At 51.5% G+C, this 17,170-nt stretch overlaps 1 protein-coding gene across 6 annotated transcripts in view; it reads right to left on the reverse strand.

Annotated features, from left to right (window-relative positions):
• Positions 1–17,170, reverse strand: part of Lingo1 (leucine rich repeat and Ig domain containing 1) — a 182,100-nt gene that overhangs the window by 153,662 nt on the left and 11,268 nt on the right. For 4 of the 6 annotated variants that reach the window (XM_029543333.1, XM_029543334.1, XM_029543329.1 and 1 more), the window contains exon 2: positions 7,139–7,248. The exons of 1 other annotated variant lie outside the window; for it this stretch is intronic. The gene's annotated coding sequence lies outside the window, so the exon portion shown is untranslated. Of the gene's footprint in view, positions 1–7,138; positions 7,249–14,572; positions 14,636–17,170 lie in introns of those variants that run through there. One more of the 6 variants, XM_029543331.1, reaches the window with a different exon arrangement.

Genomic DNA, 17,170 nt, shown 5'->3' on the forward strand with positions numbered 1-17,170 from the left:
ACATCAGAATGACCTGCACAGCAAGTTATACCGATCTGTCCTCTCAAGCAAAGGTGTATACTTGTCTTCCCAAGACTGCCACCTGCAGCAACTCAAAGTTGGTTTTTTGTTTGTTTGTTTTGGTTTTGTTTTTTTGTTGTTGTTGTTGTTTTTTGTTTTTGTTTTTTGTTTTTTTTTTGGTTTTTCGAGACAGGGTTTCTCTGTATAGCCCTGGCTGTCCTGGAGCTCACTTTGTAGACCAGGCTAGCCTCGAACTCAGAAATCTGCCTGCCTCTGCCTTCCGAGTGCTGTGATTAAAGGCGTGTGCCACCACGCCCAGCCTGCAGGTTCAACTTTTAACTGTCACCTATGACTTGTCTGCCTCACCCATGGCTACGAGTCTCGCCCTTGGGGACCACGGTCACTTCATCTCTGTGTCCCTAGGTATAGCCCTTCCTAGGCCACAGTCACGTTTCATAAATGTTTGCAGAGTGATAATAGAAAGATGAACAAAACCAGTTTGTGACTTACCTCATCCATCAGATATTAACCTTATCTACAGCAAAAAGAGACAGGAGGCTGGGGCTGGAGAGATGGCTCAGCAGTTGAGAGCACTCAGTGCTCTTCCAGAGGTCCTGAATTCAAATCCCAGCAACCACATGGTGGCTCAAAAACATCTGTAATGAGATCTGATGCCCTCTTCTGGTGTGTCAGCTACAATGTATTTATATATAATAAACAAATCTTTTAAAAAGAACAACAGAGAAGCAAGGTGATTTCTAATTCACAGGCAGGTAGACTGCACTTAGTGGTAAAGGCAGCTGCCTCAGGGCACCCAGCTTCAGGGTAGAGCCCTGAGGAGTTGTCCCTGCCTACTTGGCTGTGCTTAGCTGCCCTTTACCCTGAGAGTACAAGGCTGCCCTAGGAACAGCATATAAGAAATCCTGATCACAGTTCCACTCCCAGGCTGCAAGGGGCCCCTGAGCTGTCCCACCTGCTGCAGGATTTCATCCTCTACCTGGTAGCTTGGGGTCATCTCCACTTGCACACCAAAAGACAAGTTGTCCATCACAACATGGCTGCCTGCTCCCTCTTGGGACTGTTCTCTGCTCTGTAAGTCAGGCTGTCAGTCCCTTGTTGCTTTGGGTGGCCAAGCTTTGTGGTACACACAGGGACATAGGCAGAAAGATCTGGATTTGGGAGGCAGCCATGACTACATATCAAGAGCCTGTCACGAGAGCTGGGAATAAAGGGCAGTAGTTGATTGGTTTCCATTCCCAATGTGAAAACACATACATGCTGAAACTGTAACCCCAAATAAGGTCAAAATGTGACCATGCCCTTATTTGGAAAGCAGGAATGTTGTAATGCAATTAGCTAATTAGGATGAGGTTACACAAGAATAGGATAGTGGTCTTAATTCAATACAGCTGTTTGACAAAAAAATAAAATGCATATATATATATATGCATAAATATATATATATATATATATATATATATATATATATATATATATGCATGTCAGTAAGATGTCTCAGTGGGTAAAGGTGTCTGCTACTAAGCCTGATGAACCGAATTTGATCTCTGGAGAGAAGGAGGGAATCTACTTCAACGAGTTGGCCTTTGACCTCCACATGTGTTCTGTGGCACACAAAGTAAATAAATCCATTTTTTAAAAACTTGATTCACATTCATTTTGCAAAATATGAAGATCCAGCCTGGCGTGGTGGCGCACGCCTTTAATCCCAACACTCGGGAGGCAGAGGCAGGCAGATTTCTGAGTTCGAGGTCAGCCTGGTCTACAAAGTGAGTTCCAGGACAGCCAAGGCTATACAGAGAAACCCTGTCTCGAAAAAACAAATATATATATGAAGATCCAATCCAAATCAGCTAAATATTTTTGTAGGCATACAAAAATACAATTTGGCAACATAGTATCCAGGGAGACACTCTGTGAAAAGACACAGAGAAGCCAGGCCTCCCTCACAGCCTGCTAGCCTCCGAGCAGTGAGACATTACTACAGGATGAGCCACAGAGGTGTGGAGCTCTGCTGTGCATCCTACTAATTCTCCTCACACTAGGGTTCGGGGGCTGACTTGACACCCCCCCCCCATGGGTTGTGTGGCTTTGACAGGGTACTGCTTTCCCTAACCCCGAGATTGCTCACGTCATTCCCGGAACACCGCACACAGAAGGTTCTCCACAGTGCCTGGATGTTCCTCTTTGCTGTGCCTGTGATACAGATGGAGTGCGCAGGGGGTTGGGCTGTGACACGGAATCCACAGACAGCCATAGAGATGCATGTCTCAGCTCCCCTGTGCTGCTCCCTGGCTCTAAGTGGGAAGAGGTTCAGGGAGGGAGTGTTATATCCATCAAACCCAAGACACTGCTGAGGTCCCTTCAAGGATGGCCTCCCCACTGGGCTCTGCTAAGGGAGAGGAGACATCCAGGGTACCAGGTGCATCCTCTGTCCCACAGAGCCTGGACCCCGCTTGAGGGAGACAGATTCAGCGCTCAGAGGAAAGATCTCAGCAGAGCTGTTCCAGGTCCTGGGCAGAGTGAGGTCATCGGCCTTGCCGCTGTGTAAGTAAAGGTCAGATGGACACCTGTACTCCCCTGGGAACAGCCATCAAGAGGTGACTGCGGTGGCTAAGGAGATAGCTCTGTGGGTAAAGCACTTGCAACTCAAGCATAAAGACCCGCGTTCAACCTCAGAACCAAATTTTTTTTTTTAATTAAAAACTAAAGTGGTGGTATGTGCTAATAACACAGGTTCTGAGGAGACAGACAACCCCTGGTAGCCTGCCTAGACTGCACGTCAAGCTCCTGAGGTGGGTGTTTACACACACACACACACACACACACACACACACACACACACGAAGTGATTGGGCCTCCCTCATCATCTACATTATTCTTGGTGTTCCCTAGCAAATCCAGATCAGGACCTCAGAGGTCCCCTGTCTCTAATAACTTCCCTGGGTGACTGTGGTGGTCTGAATGAAGTCTCCCCATAATCTTAGGCATTTGAATGTTTGATCCCCAGCAGATGGAGCTGTTTGGGAAGGCTTAGAAGATGTAGCCTTGTTGGGGGAAGTGTGTCACTGGAAGCAAACTTTGAGAGTTAAAAGACTCGTGTCATTTTGAGTTCAAGCTGTCTGATTCCTGCTTAGGGTTCCAGAAATATCCTCTCAGCCCCTGCTCCTGCACCATGCCACCGTTCGGCCATTACGGACTCCTCTCCCTCTGGAACCATAAGCCCATAAATCTTTCCTCCTGTTAGCTGCCTTGGTCATGGTGTTTTACCACAGCAATAGGAAAGGGACTCGTCAGTGACCTAGTGCCAAGCACAGCTCGGGTGCCCCAAACCCCAGAGTCCCGTGGCTGGGGAAGAGCTTTGGCAATGACGTATGGGGTGGGAACGGCACATAGACAGGAGACACGAGGACAGCAGGTTGAGGATGATGACGGCGTTGATGAATTGACATGATGCAACAGGTTAAGTCAGCTCACCATAAGCCAGCCGTCTGGGGAGGACCAGGAGAAAGTACCAACCAGCTAGTGGGAGGGGCCAAGAGGTAGTGGGGTCAGAGAAGGCATCTTAGGGAGGTGAGACTTAGCTAGTTGTGAGAAAATCATTCCAGAAGGAGGTGAGGGAAGTGAGACTGAACCCAGGTGAACAAGTCATCTATCGCAAAGAAGAGGGGCTTAGCCAGGTCATGACAGAATCAACAGGACAGGGACTTCAGACTTCAGCTCCAGGCAAACAGGGAACTACTGCAGGTTCCTGAGGGAGGGTGGCCTGAAGAAAGGGGAGTGCGGTGCTCAGAGGGACCTGAGCTGCAGTCTCTCCAGATGCTCTCTCTCTCTCTCTCTCTCTCTCTCTCTCTCCCTCTCTCTCTCTGTCTGTCTCTCTCTCTGTCTCTGTCTCTGTCTCTCTGTCTCTCTGTCCCTCTCTCCCTCTCTCTCTCTGTCCTCTCTTCCTCTCCTCTCCTCCTCCTCCTCCTCCTCTTCTTCTCTCTCTCTCTCTCTCTCTCTCTCTCTCTCTCTCTCTCTCTCTCTCTCTCTCTCTCTCTCTCTCAGGAAGTAATAGAATTGAGGGTAATAGAATTGAGGCCAGTACCAGCAGTCAGCACACCTCACTGCCCTGACAAATACCATAGAAAGTGCCAAGCATTGGGTGCTGGAGAAGAACGGCTGGGAGAGAGACCTGGCAGGGATTTCTCCGGACTGAAATCCCTCATCTGCAGAGCTGCAGTAAAAGGCCAGGCTGTCCCTAGGGAGCCCGAATGGCTGGATTCCTGTTGGGCAGTGAGCCCCAGACTCCTCTGTATATGTTCTAGCCTAGGCTCTGAGTGTTTCCCAGCCACCTGGCTCTTGACAATAGTCATGTGTCTACGTGTGTGGCCTCAGCTGCAGTTCACAGGTCCACCCTGCCTGTCCCAGCTTTAAAACACCTCCCATTTCTGTCTTCTCCTCCAAGTCTTCCCAATCCCTGAGTAAGCCGTGCCCACCACACACATCCCCAGAGTCTGTTCTTCCATAGCCTACAGACATCCTGCAGATGCCCCTTCAAAAGCCCCCAGGTAAACCCTGCTGTCACTGGTCCAAAATGAGGCTGGGTCTTTAGACTTGCCTTCCAGCCTCTCTGGCCCACCCACCTTGTCTCTAGCAGGGATCTGGGAGCTGAGCCCCCCTCCCCCCCCAAGGGTGACCTCTGGGTGTACTTTGTTCAGGACCTCAAGTCTCTGCTCTCCCTCCTGGTCTTTGCTCTGAGGAGCCTCTGCCATGAGTCTCGCCCCTGTCACCCAGCATCCCTCTTTCCGGCTTTCCTTGCCTCCATAACGCATATCACTCCCTGCTCTGTCTGCCGAACTGCTCTAAATGTCCCTGTCTGTCCTGTTTGAAGGTCAGATCTACAAGGATCGGGGTTTGTCTGACCTGTCTCTGATAGGGACACGTGGTTCTCCAGACCATGCGATGCTGGGCACAAAGAGCCACACCCAGTGTACAGTGGGTGTTCAGCCAGAGATAGGAGAATGAGAAAGGAGTGAGCCCCTGAGCTAACGGTGACACCAGAGAATGCACGCAGAGCACGTAGTACACACCATATAAGGATTAATGTGTGACGCAGGAGACAGTCCACCCTGAGAATCCCCACAGACACATAACCATGTGCCATCCCAGGCTCCATGGGATCAGTGTGAGGAAGAGAACTGGACAGGGCTCCCCAGCTACCCAGGGACCCCACGGAAACACCACAGAAGCCCACCCCACCCCATACCTGGGACCTAGCCTGACCTGCACTTCCTCCAGCCCGCTACCCTATTCTTTCCCCAACGCAGGAGCACTTCAAGAAGTACCAGCCAAGGAGGCACGGGAGAGAAAGGAAAACCATGGCTTCTTCAGGATTTCAGGGGGGTCACTATGCCAGGTGCCTGCCCCTCAGCACAGCTGGCTCCAACCCCCTCCCCAGCTCCCCGAGCCTAAAAACGCCATCCAAGTGCCCAACCTCCACAGTACAGCCTAGGCTGCCCTCCCCACCTCAGCCCTTTCCTGCCAGCATCGCCCTCCCCGTGCGATGCTTTGTTCACCCAGGCTCTATTATAGTGACAAAACACTGGAAACCATCAAAATACACAACAGAGAACTAGTTAAATGGGACACGGCAACACAGGCTGGAACATTATGCTGCCATTAAAAATCACATTATAGAAGAGTATTTAATGATGGTAAAATGATCTTGGTGTAGTATTAAGTGCAAAACGCAGGTTAGAAAACAGTAAGTGCAGCTTGATCCCAATTATGTCATAAATACATATTTTGTAAAAGACTGACGGGCAAAACACTCAAGCACTTGCATGTTTCTATTGAGAACACACATTATATTTTATAACAAAAAAAATAGATGGCTTTTAAAGGGCCCTACAGGCTTCCAGCCTTGGCCTGGAATCATCTCCTTCAGCCAGCCTTGCCAGACCCCAGCTCTGCCAGGCTCCCCCTGCCCTGCACTTCCTGGAGTGATCCCATCTTGTACCTGTCAGTGCTGCCGCCCGCAGGGCAGAGGCGGAACTGCAGCAGCCTCCTGACCAGGATGAGGCAGAACTCAGCACACTGTGCTAATCCGTCCAAGCTTCTTGCCCAACACCCGGTAACTACAGGGAACCAATGTACCCAGGACCAACCAACTATCAGGACTGTTTCTGGTGGGGTAAGTGGACTTCACAGTGTACCCCTTGTCAGGAAAAGAAAAGCAGGGTGTGCTGCTTGCCACACCTAACAACTTTCTCTCCTAGCCACACAACTGTCCCCAAGGCCCAGGAAGGGACCATCTGAGCCCACACTCCCACTGAGCCTAGGACAGAGGACACTATGGTCTAGCCTGCACCACTGCTCCTACTTAACAAGGTACCATTGTAGTCTTACCACTGGATCAGAAAACAGGCGGGGGGGGGGAGGTGACTTATCTGTCACAGTCAAGCCAAGTAGTACCCTAGGTCCCTTTCCTGTCCTGCCTGCTCTTCTCCCATCACATCTGTCAGAGCATAGCTTCCACACATTCCCTCACTTGGGACACAGAGTGGGGAGAGCCGGTCCCCTCTCACACTGTGGCTGCCCTGTTCCTTGTGGTACAGACCAAGAGGCAAGCTGCTATGTTCACAGAAAGCCAAGGTCGTCTAGTTGACAGCGCTCATCACAAATACATACACCTAGTACCTGGTCTTGTCCTGCCCTGAGGGTGTCTGGACCCACATGTCAACAGCAGAGCCCCATTAACTCCACACGTCAGAGCCAAGGCTGCCTCTTGACACTGTCTTGGACATTGACTACCTCCGTCCCCACATTCCCACTCCCTCCTGACCTGGAGTCAAGCACACATTTGGTCAACAATGTGACAGGACTAAGGGCAGAGCACTTCAGCTTGCCCTTAGAGACCCCGCCCCCATGCCGAATGGGAACCTATTAGCCAGCATTGTCTGTGAAACCATGTGGCTGGGACAAGTGCCCCAGGCTTCCTGGCTGCGGACCAGGACTGGCCACGGCAAGGGCTCCTGGGGTTGGACTGCAGAGGAGAGGGACAGATGGAAGCATGTGGATAGAGGGCCCCGAGACAACCCTCCCTGGAAGCCCCACTAACCCACAAATAGCCTCTTACCTGTGACTGGGCAGTGCTGGGTGCAGCTGGGCTGGAATCAGCCTAGGCCTGGCTCAGTTGGCCTTTTTGCCCATAGGTATCAGAATCTTGGGACCTATGGAAACAGGAGGCTGTGGGAAGAGAGGAGGAGGTGGCTGTCAGAAAGGATGAGCAGGATGCTATGAAGGGTAAACATGAAAATGGATCTGAGAGCACCCAGATGGGCAATTAATACTGTACACACACACACACACACACACACACACACACCACATTTTCTACTCAATGGCACACGTGCACTTACATATTCATGCCACCAGCTGGACCAGGAAGGCTCTGGGAACATGGGTATCTGGCATCAGGGTGATGGGTCTGGCTACTTGTCCTCACAACTGGCCCTGTGATCTTGGACCAGTCAACTCTCTAAGTCTCACTTCCCTCACTCATGAAACAAGGGTTTCTTCCTTCTGCCAAGGGAGCAGAGGAACAGCAGAGGACAGTAGGTGTCCATCAATACCACTATTTTGCCTCTTCCTCCTCAGCCACCAGATGCTAAGGCAGGTTCCAGGCTAACCCAGAGTGTACTGTCGACAGAGCCCAGGAAGCATCTCCCAGCCTGAACCCCTTCCTGTCCCCAAAGATCCCTGCAGCTCCAACTCATCCTCTCCCTGCCTTACTCCCTCTTCGAGCATCCTCCAAGGGTTCCCCAGACAGAAGCAGGAAAGATGCTAAGGGATCCAGCCTGGGGTCTCTCACCTGACAGTACCAGGAGGCCAGAAACAAGGCAGGTACTCCCAGCTCTCCTGCTTTGTGATCCTGTGGCCCTAAGCAAAGTTGGTTTGTTTTTTTGTTTTTTTTTTTTTTTCTTCTCTACCTCAGTTTCTTTACCCTCTCAAAGTCCTGAATCCCTTTCTGAGTTATTACGGAGGGGGTCCCAGATCTGTCTCTCTCAGAGTGGAGAGAGATACATGTCTCTGGATTGCATGGGGGGATTTAAGCGGGATGCAAACATTTTGACTTTCATTGGCTTGCATTTATTTTTCTGTGTGTTAGGGAAAAACATGACAGGCACATCACAGGCGTGATTTCACGGGTGTGTGACTCAGGGAGCACCGTGGTAATCCTCCTTCAAACAGTAGTCCACAAAAGGCAACGATCACAGAGGGAAGTACAGGAGGGGAAGTACCTAGAAAACCCAGCTCCCTCCCAGCAGCCTCCACCTGCGTTTCCCAGGGAGCAGTCCCCCGAGTTCTCTGGTGTTTCCATGTGGGACCATGCAGCACAGGCCTGATCCCCAGAGCCTCTGAGAGACCTTTAAGAACTGATGGATGGAAGGATGGGGCCCCAAGACGATGAATGCAATGAGGGCAGAAAATGCCAAAGGCTCAGAGCCCCTCCCAGAATTTGTGTTCTAGCAAGCCAAGGATGTGAGTGCAACTTTCAGCCATGCGGCAAGTGAGAGGGTGAGGTCTAGAAGGTGGGTTCTTCCTGCCTCCCAGGCTGCAGCTTCTCCTCCTAGAAGGAGGCAGAGAATTAGGTGCCAAGCAGGACCTTGGCTCTATCCCAGGACTGTCGCAAAAGGACCAGACAAGAAACAACCTACTGGCCACACAGCCCTCCAGCCTTAAACTGTCCCAATTCAGATGGCCCTAAAGATGTCTCTCAATGACTGAAGATCCTGGAGATCAAGACAGGAAGGACACGGCGGTACCCACTTGGCCCAGGTGAGTAGCCAGAGCCTGAACAACTCATCAGGCCTGGGTCTCCCAAGCCAGGTCCAGCCAAGCAGGAGTGCCCTCAATGCCTGCCCAAGCTGGCTCCCAGTAGACTGGCATGAGCCAGCCAGGGCCAGGCCAACAAGGACAGCCATGTCCCTGGCAGGCCTCCAGACCACCTGGCTGGCAGCCCTGAGCCCATCTCTACCTGAGCTGGCGGGCCAAGCCATCCCCATGAGTGCATCTCAAGCCCCCGCTGCCACGCTCCCAGACAATGACTGGGTCTCCAGCTCCCTTCCCCCAACCCTTTTAGAAGCTCCTGCTCTCCTCAGAGGCATCACAAGAAGTTGCTATGGAAATGGGACCACAGGCAGAGCATGACAATGATTTGGGGCAGGGAGGAGCTGCAGTAGGAGCCAGTGCTCTCCTGGACACGGGGCCTGCCCATGTGCTGAGTCCCAGGAAAGGATGGGAGAGCTTTGCTAAGGAGAGGTTCCTTCCAAGCTGCCCTGCTGGATCGCTGCCCCTCAGCAGAGTGCACAGAGCCCTGAAAATCCAGCGCCTGTTCCTTCCGCAGCAACTGCAGGATGCTGCCAAAGTAGGTGCAGCCCTGGAGGAAGGGAAGAGAAATCTACCAACAAACAGCATGTTCTAGAAGTCATTTTCCCCTCACAGAAGTGGAGTCTGAGACGTTTCCCATCATACAGACTGGAGACAGAGCTGCAAGGACTGGCAACCCACAGCCAACCCAGACCCTGCCTCCTCAACCCCCCCAACCTGATCCCTCTGACAACACTCTGTCTTCCATTCACTCAGCCTCCCACTCATTACACACTTCCTGTTAAGGAGCCACTAGGAGCCTGGGGACTGAGATAGATGCTCAGGGCAGAGGAGATACACAGACAGAGATGACCCATCGTGATTGGAGGGAAATGACCCATCACGACCCAGACAGAAACACAGAACTCGTGAGTCAGAGACGGCGGCCTTGAGTTTTAGGGGATGCACTTGGGTCATGCTTCAGAGACCTTCCAGTTCCCCTGACTCGCCTCCCAAGCTCTCACTCTGTCCTCTACAGCCCACCGAGGCCTCGTTTCTAGAAGGCTGTGGGGAGCATTTCCCACCAGCATCTTGCTGTAGTTCAGAGCTTGCAAGTTTCCTACGGGCTCATGTATGAAAGACATAGGCTCCAGGGAGGCACTGTAGACGCAGACTGAACTCTGGAGGCCTAGGGTCTAGTGGGAGGTCCTTAGGTCCGCCAGGGTGTGTTTTCATTGGAGATTGAGGCCCACTCTCTTCGGCACTAAGTGCTTTGCTGGACAATGTTTCCACCGTGCTGGGCTACCTGATTATAGGCCTGTGTAATGGTGCTAACCAGTCATGCCGCAGGATCTGCAAACCTGTGAGCTAAACTCAGCCTGTGGGTCATGACTCCTTCGTGGTCAAACGACACTTTCACTGGGGTCGCGTATCAGATATCCTGCATGTCAGATCTTTACATTATGATTCATAACAGTAGCAAAATAAGAGTTATGAAGTAGCAACAAAATAATTGTATGGTTGGGGGGGTCAGCACACCCATAAGAACTGTTATTAAAGGGTCACAGCATTAGGAAGGCTGAGAACCGGCCGGGCGTGGTGGCGCACGCCTTTAATCCCAGCACTTGGGAGGCAGAGGCAGGAAGATTTCTGAGTTCGAGGCCAGCCTGGTCTATAGCCCAGGACAGCCAGGGCTATACAGAGAAACCCTGTTTTGAAAACCAAAAAAAAAAAAAAAAGGAAGACTGAGAACCACTGCTCTATAAGATGGCTGTTTGGGGTATTTTGTTATAGTCATCATAGGCTTTGCAAAGTGTCCCCTTTCATATCCTGAGTACAGTGACTATCTAGAGACAGGGGTGGTGAGGAGAATTTGCATGCGGCTGAGAAAGAAGTGGGGACTTGAGTTCTGTCCATAGATAGCCAGTTAGACGCCGTTCTCTCCAGACCTCAGGCCCAATACAGCATCACCCGGCAAGTTCAAGGTTCCCAGGTGGGTGAGGAACGGAATAGCCTCTGTAGGAACTTGATCTTGTCAGGAGTGACAGGAGCTAGGCACATGCTTTGAGCCCCTTGTGTATAACAAGGTACTCTCCCCGTGATTCCTAGCTGGCGGGTCTGTCAGCTCCATGGGTTGACATGAGTCCATCCATCCTTCATGGGCTCTGTCTAACAGTAGCAAGCATCGCCTCCCTAGGCTTGTGTTACACGGGTGAAAAGCAAGGCCTGAGAAGTAGCAACCAGTCCAGAAGAAGCCCTCAGACAGCAAGAGCGGAAGAAAGCATCAGGGAGAGAAGGGTGGGGCCTAGCCCAAGACTTTGGAAAAAAAGGAAAGAGGTCCTGAGGACTTTCTGGTGGAGGTGGGACTAGGGCTGGCTCAGAGCCTGCCCTCCGGAAAGAACACTTTTTCAGAAAACAGGGACAAAGCCTATTTGTCTACATGACTTGAAGCTAGACTGGCAGACAGAAGGAGAAGGGAGCACATTCCCTGACAGCGGCCACCCTGTCCCCATCCCACCAAGGCAGTCCTAGTCACTGCTGCCTAATGAGAAAATGGCTGGGGCAGATCCCAGGAGAGACAGAAGAGGGGTGGGGCAGAGCATCCAAGAAATGGAGGTGCAAAGACAGATCTCAGACTTAGGTAGACATAGGAAAGGACAGAGCTGAAGGGTGGACAGATGGGGCCACTGCACCTCACTCCCGCCAGAGATGGTTCTGCAGCTGCTGAGAGGAGCAGACAGCTGGAAGGGAGCCTGCAAACACAGCTTTGAGAAGATTTTTCAGCAATAAAACTCAGATTTGAAATGAGACTTTGTGCAGTGGGGGAGAGCCTTCCTATGGCAAACATTAAATCCAGACGCTGTAAAGTGGAAATTTGACAAATCCAACTCCATAAACATGTAAAACATCTGTACAGCAGAAGACACCATAAACAATGTTAAAATGCAAGTAAGGCGCTGAAAGAAAATACCACTAATATGCAAAGAGCCCCTACAAATCAATAAGAAAAAAGACAAAAGAGAAAAATTGGGAGTGAATTAGAAATCCGCAGAGGAAGAACTAAATTGGCCAATAAATGTATGAAAACATGTTCTGTCTCACTAGCAATCAGGCAAATGCAAATGAAAATGACACGATATCATTTTTTGCCCATCAGATTGGGAAAAATTAAAATGATTTATAACAAGCAATGCTGGCAAGGATGATGGGAAATGAACACTCACAGACCATTGAAGGGAGAGAAGTTGGCTCAACCACTGCAAGGGTAATTTGGCAGTATTGATTAACATTTTAAACCCACACACCCTACAACCTAGTAATCCCATTTCTATCATCTACAGAGGGGAAGAAAAAAAAAAAACAGTGCATGTACACACATAAAATACTCAAGGATGCTCACAGCAGCGTTGCCAGTAAGAGTAGGAAAGAAATTGGAAATGGCCTAAGTGTTTATCAATAAGGAAACATTCGAGTAAAGCACAGCACATCCACACTATGGAACATCCTGCAACCAGTCGACAGCATGGGGCACAGCTGCAGGACAACAGGAGGGAATCAAGATGTTCCTCAGAGCAACTGTGTTTACAAACAACAGCCTATCTATCTATGGATGGAGACCTGGAGACCAGGATGCCAGGCCTCCAGGTGAGCACCTCTGAGGGGTGGGGCAAGGTGAGACAAGGGGGCTTCTGTGGCTTCTGCATTCCACGAATGTAGAGTTGGATTTTCTTTTGTAATCAGAAAAACAAAATCAATAGGGAGCTAATGGATTTTTAAAAAATCTTGCCCAGACCCTAATATAAAATGCAGATCTAAACAGCACTTCTCTGGCTGAGAGGCAGGAGTCCACACTCCCACCGGGCCCCAGGCGCCGACCCCCCAGGCCCCTGCTGGAACTCTTGGACCTATTTGAGACCTTGGCTGGAGAACATGGGGCCAAAATGACAAGGGCAGAAGGTCACCCCAAGTGCACAGGCTGGCTGGGGCCTGGGCCCAGGATTCTAGCCTATGAGTGCTTGGTAAGGGGCAGGGGAATTCTCTGGTTGAAAAAGAAAAGTCACCACCCTGGGGAACTCCGGGCTGAGGCTCAGAGTGAGAGGGAATACAGAGAGTCTGGGGAGGAGAGAGGGGGGTGTTTTCTCTTTACCCTACAGAAGAGGCTGCAGAGCTGTGCGTGGGGGCAGAGACCAGTGTACACACGTGAGAGGTGTGCATGGGGGGGGGGGAGCATCGTGGGTGTGTGCACTCCCAGTAGCATGTCTGTCTGTGTAGTCTGTGGGAGTGTGGGCCTGTTGTTACTCCCTGGGTGACAGCAAAAATGGTGTGTGTGTCTCAAGGGAAAGAAACCCACAAGGCCTTGTGTGTGTCTCTAAGAGTTCCCATCAGTGAGGAGACTGTGTGCACATGCTTTCTCCCCCTGCCCCCACCAACCCCGTGTGTATGACAGTTCTTATCCCCAAGGCTTCTACCTACAGGGACACTGGGTGTGAGAACATGTATGTTAGGATGTTTGCGCACAAACAGGTCTGCCGAGGCCAGGAGCAGGTGGTGAACCCCAACACCCACACTGTAGATCTCCCCAAGAGTCCATACCTCTCTCACTGTGAACCCACCCACAAAAGCGGAGGAAACCACCTTGAAGACCAAGGCCTCTGCAACTCTAGAAGGTTTCTCTCCCTTAAACGTTTATTTACAGAACTAATATCCCACTGACCCCTAACATACCCTTGGGGTTGTTAATGTTGAGTTAATGGGAGGCAGATTTGTCCTTAGGGTGAGTGACACTCACCACCCTAGTCCATCCCACCACTTCACAAGGATTTCTCTAAAGACTTTTGAGATTCTCTCTCTCTCTCTCTCTCTCTCTCTCTCTCTCTCTCTCTCTCTCTGTGTGTGTGTGTGTGTGTGTGTGTGTATGTGTGTATCTGTGTATGTGCACATGGGTACAAGTGCCAATGGAGAAGAGGGCATCAGACCCACCCAAGAGCCAGAGTTCTAGGTGTTTGTGAGCTGCCCAACATGGGAGCTGGGAACTGAACTAGAATAGTCTGTAAGAGCAGTGCACATTCCTGAGTCCTGAACCATCTCTCCAGCCCCTTCTGAGGGTCTTCTATCTCACCTGCGGGGGCCAAGGGCTACATTCCACAATAAGTATCCAACCACCTGAAGGGCCTGCTCTACACTCTCCAGCTGGAAGATGGCTTTCACTCATTAGGCCCCATCGGGCCCCTTGGAACCGATTCCCAGCTGACCCTCAGCCACAAGCCAGGTCCCAGGGCCTCCCAGTTCAACCTCACTCAGTGAGGGAGCCCTGCCCTCCACAGAGCCAGGCTTCTCAGACCTGCACCTGCTGTGCCCTCTGCCAAGAACACCATCCCCCCCTGGTCAGTTCCCAGTGCCCTTCAAGAAGCTTCTATGGACTCAGGGAACCACATCCTGGTCCCTGCCTTTGCCGAGTCCCTCTCTCACTCCTCTTGCTGTGGCTGATGACAATTCTGACTTCCCCAGGGCAGGGGTGGAGCTGGTTCTCTGCATCCCAAGGCCCAGCCCAGACCTGATCCAGAGAAGACACCAGGGACAGATGACTGTGAGATAAATTAATGGGCTATCAGAGCACTGGTCCTGACCCAGGCACACGGTGAACCTTCGTAAGGTGGCAGGGTGGAACAGAAATGACATGGCCTGGGCAACGGATACCCACCTTCCTGTCCTGTGTCAGCAGGATGGGCAGCAGGTGGGCACTAACCGAAACAGTACAGATGCCAGGAGCCTGTGAGCACTGAAACAATACAGAGCTGGATATGAACATACACTGGAATGGGGGCTCCTGCACACACACACACATCAGGACCCTTCAGATAGAGGGTGTCCACACCCCAAAGTGATTGAGAACTGCCAGGCAGGAGTTGAGTAAAGCTGGACCCACTATAGAGGAGGCTGAAGTCTGCAGTGTCCCCTACATGTCAGGCACCAGTTACAGACAAGGTGGTGTGGGAGCCATGGGGAGAGTATGCAGCACCGGACATGGAAAGGAGATGGCATGCCGTGAGCCTCACTTCAATGAAGGGACGCACTGGCTGCATGAGGCAGAGATCAGGAGGGGCTGGACACCTCAAATCTCACTTGAATTCTCCGGGCCTTGGTTTCCCCACTCAAGTCCTTGGTCACATATGGTGGTCCTTGGGAATCCTGAGAGAGTGTGCGGGTGTGGTCGCCCCTCCACAGCAGGTTGCAGGCCTAATCTTTACTATCCACTTAGCAGTGGTGTGCATCTCTCATTGCTTAGCTTCCTGTTGCCCTAACTGGGGTAAGAGAGTGGCTGCCCTAGAGTGTTAAATGGCCTTGCTGAGCCCCAGGTCCCCCCGAAAGACTGCAGTCACCATCTCCCATATTAAAAGGGCCAAAGGAATGAGAGCTGTCATATGACAGGGGCAGGGTAATAGGAGCTGAGGACCAGTCAGGGACGCTGAGCAAGCAGGTCAAGGCCACATGACCTGTTGTCCCTTCCTCAGTGTCCTCTCAATCCTTCCTCCAGGGGTTTTCCTCAGCTTGGCCTTGGTCACACTGGGATCAGATGACAGATCTGGACCAGGGTCCCCCTGCCCTGGCTGGTTCACTTCTGATACAAATATGCTGTGCTCCTCAGTGCCTCTGTGTAAGTCTCAGGGCCTCCTGATCCCTCCAGAAGCAGGCAATGGTGGGCTCGAGTTGCAGCAAACTGACTCAAACCTAGGTCTGCAAAAGCCCCCATTCCAGTCATCCTGGGCCTTGGTTTCCTCCCCTCTAAAACTAGGACCCCCCCCATCCTGTTGTGGAGATTGATGAGGGCCTAGCGGTACAGTCTGCTTCAAACAGAGCAAGGGAACTTTCTGACTTTCATCTGTGGGCTTTAGTCTCCCCATATGGAAGCATAAGGGTTAACATGAACGATGCTTCAGGGAGCCTGCCAGGTGTCAAACCCAAACTCTGACCGTGCAGATGAGCACGGTCCATCTAGCAAAGGCAGTGCAGCCATGTGGAAGAGCTACAGAAAGGCTACAAGCTGGAGATCCCTGAGCCTCTATAATACCCCAGAGCCCACCACGCCCTGTTATGTCACCTGCTAGAACCTCTCATTACCTACCTGGTCCCTCTAAGTGCCAAAGACCACAAGCAGCTTAAAAACGGAAACCCCAGTAAGAAAGAAACAGTGGTCAGAGACAACCAAGTTCACACAAGGGGTCCAGGATAGCCAGATGAGGACCCCAGCCCCTTAGGAGCCACTGTGGTTCCAGATACGCCTGACCCTACCTGCACATAAATGTGCAGATCTGTGAAACATTCATAAGGATTTGGGGGCAGAGCTGAGCTCCAGGCTCCTGTCCTCTCTCCACAATAGCCATGAACTATACACAACTCAGTCCCTAGAAACCAGTCCTGGCTAGTGATGGCCAGTGGTTGCACAGACCTCATTGCAAACAACTTTGCCACTGATGAGTACCTTCTGGCCAGGCAGGACTCCCTGGCAGATTAAGGCCAATGCCAGTCCCAGACTCATTCATATTCCGGTCTGGCAACCCGCTTCAATATGGCTGAGAGATGCAAGGGCAGAGGCAGCCCTCCGAGAACGCCCAGCGACGGTTCCTCTCCAATTCCAATTTACTCTCTATCATTAATGCTTTTGAAAAGCCCCACACACTATGCAAACAGGGAAGGAGCATTGTCTGTAGAAGGGGCGGCGGGAGGAGAGTGCTGGAGACTGGATGAGAGTGAGGCTCAACAGAGGTAGTGTGGGCAATAGGCTGGGAGCCCTGAAACCTGGAGCTGAAGCCCAGTGGGGCCTATGTCTGTCAAACACACTGGTCCCCGATCCTCCATCTCTGCTATCTCAAGGGAATGGTCCAGGTCAGCTTAAAATCAGAGGTAAGTAGGCTTTACAATTGTAAAGGGCTGTGCCTTGAAGAACACAGGGAAACGAACTATGATCTGGATACCCCACCAAACCAGGGGACCCCGTGCCAGGGTCCAGGTTAAAACCTTAGGCCCATCTGACCACTGTATAGACAGTAGATAATCAGTCGTATGTGAGCCCCCTATCTTACACGCATAGCTTTTAACTAACCCCAGACCTACCGCAGTAGACCCCAGCTAGCGTCCCTACCCCACCAGCCCCACTGCAAACCCAGAGGGATCCTGTCAGAACCTATCTCCTTCTCAGAACCTTTCTACATCTCTCCAATTCCCCATGGGCTACTGTAAAGCCTTCTCCAGATGCTCAGACCCACCCAGGTCCAGCCACACTTAAATCCTCCGAGGTCAC

The sequence above is a fragment of the Mus pahari genome, chromosome 10, assembly GCF_900095145.1.
Source record: "Mus pahari chromosome 10, PAHARI_EIJ_v1.1, whole genome shotgun sequence".
In the NCBI taxonomy this organism is placed as follows: domain Eukaryota; kingdom Metazoa; phylum Chordata; class Mammalia; order Rodentia; family Muridae; genus Mus; species Mus pahari.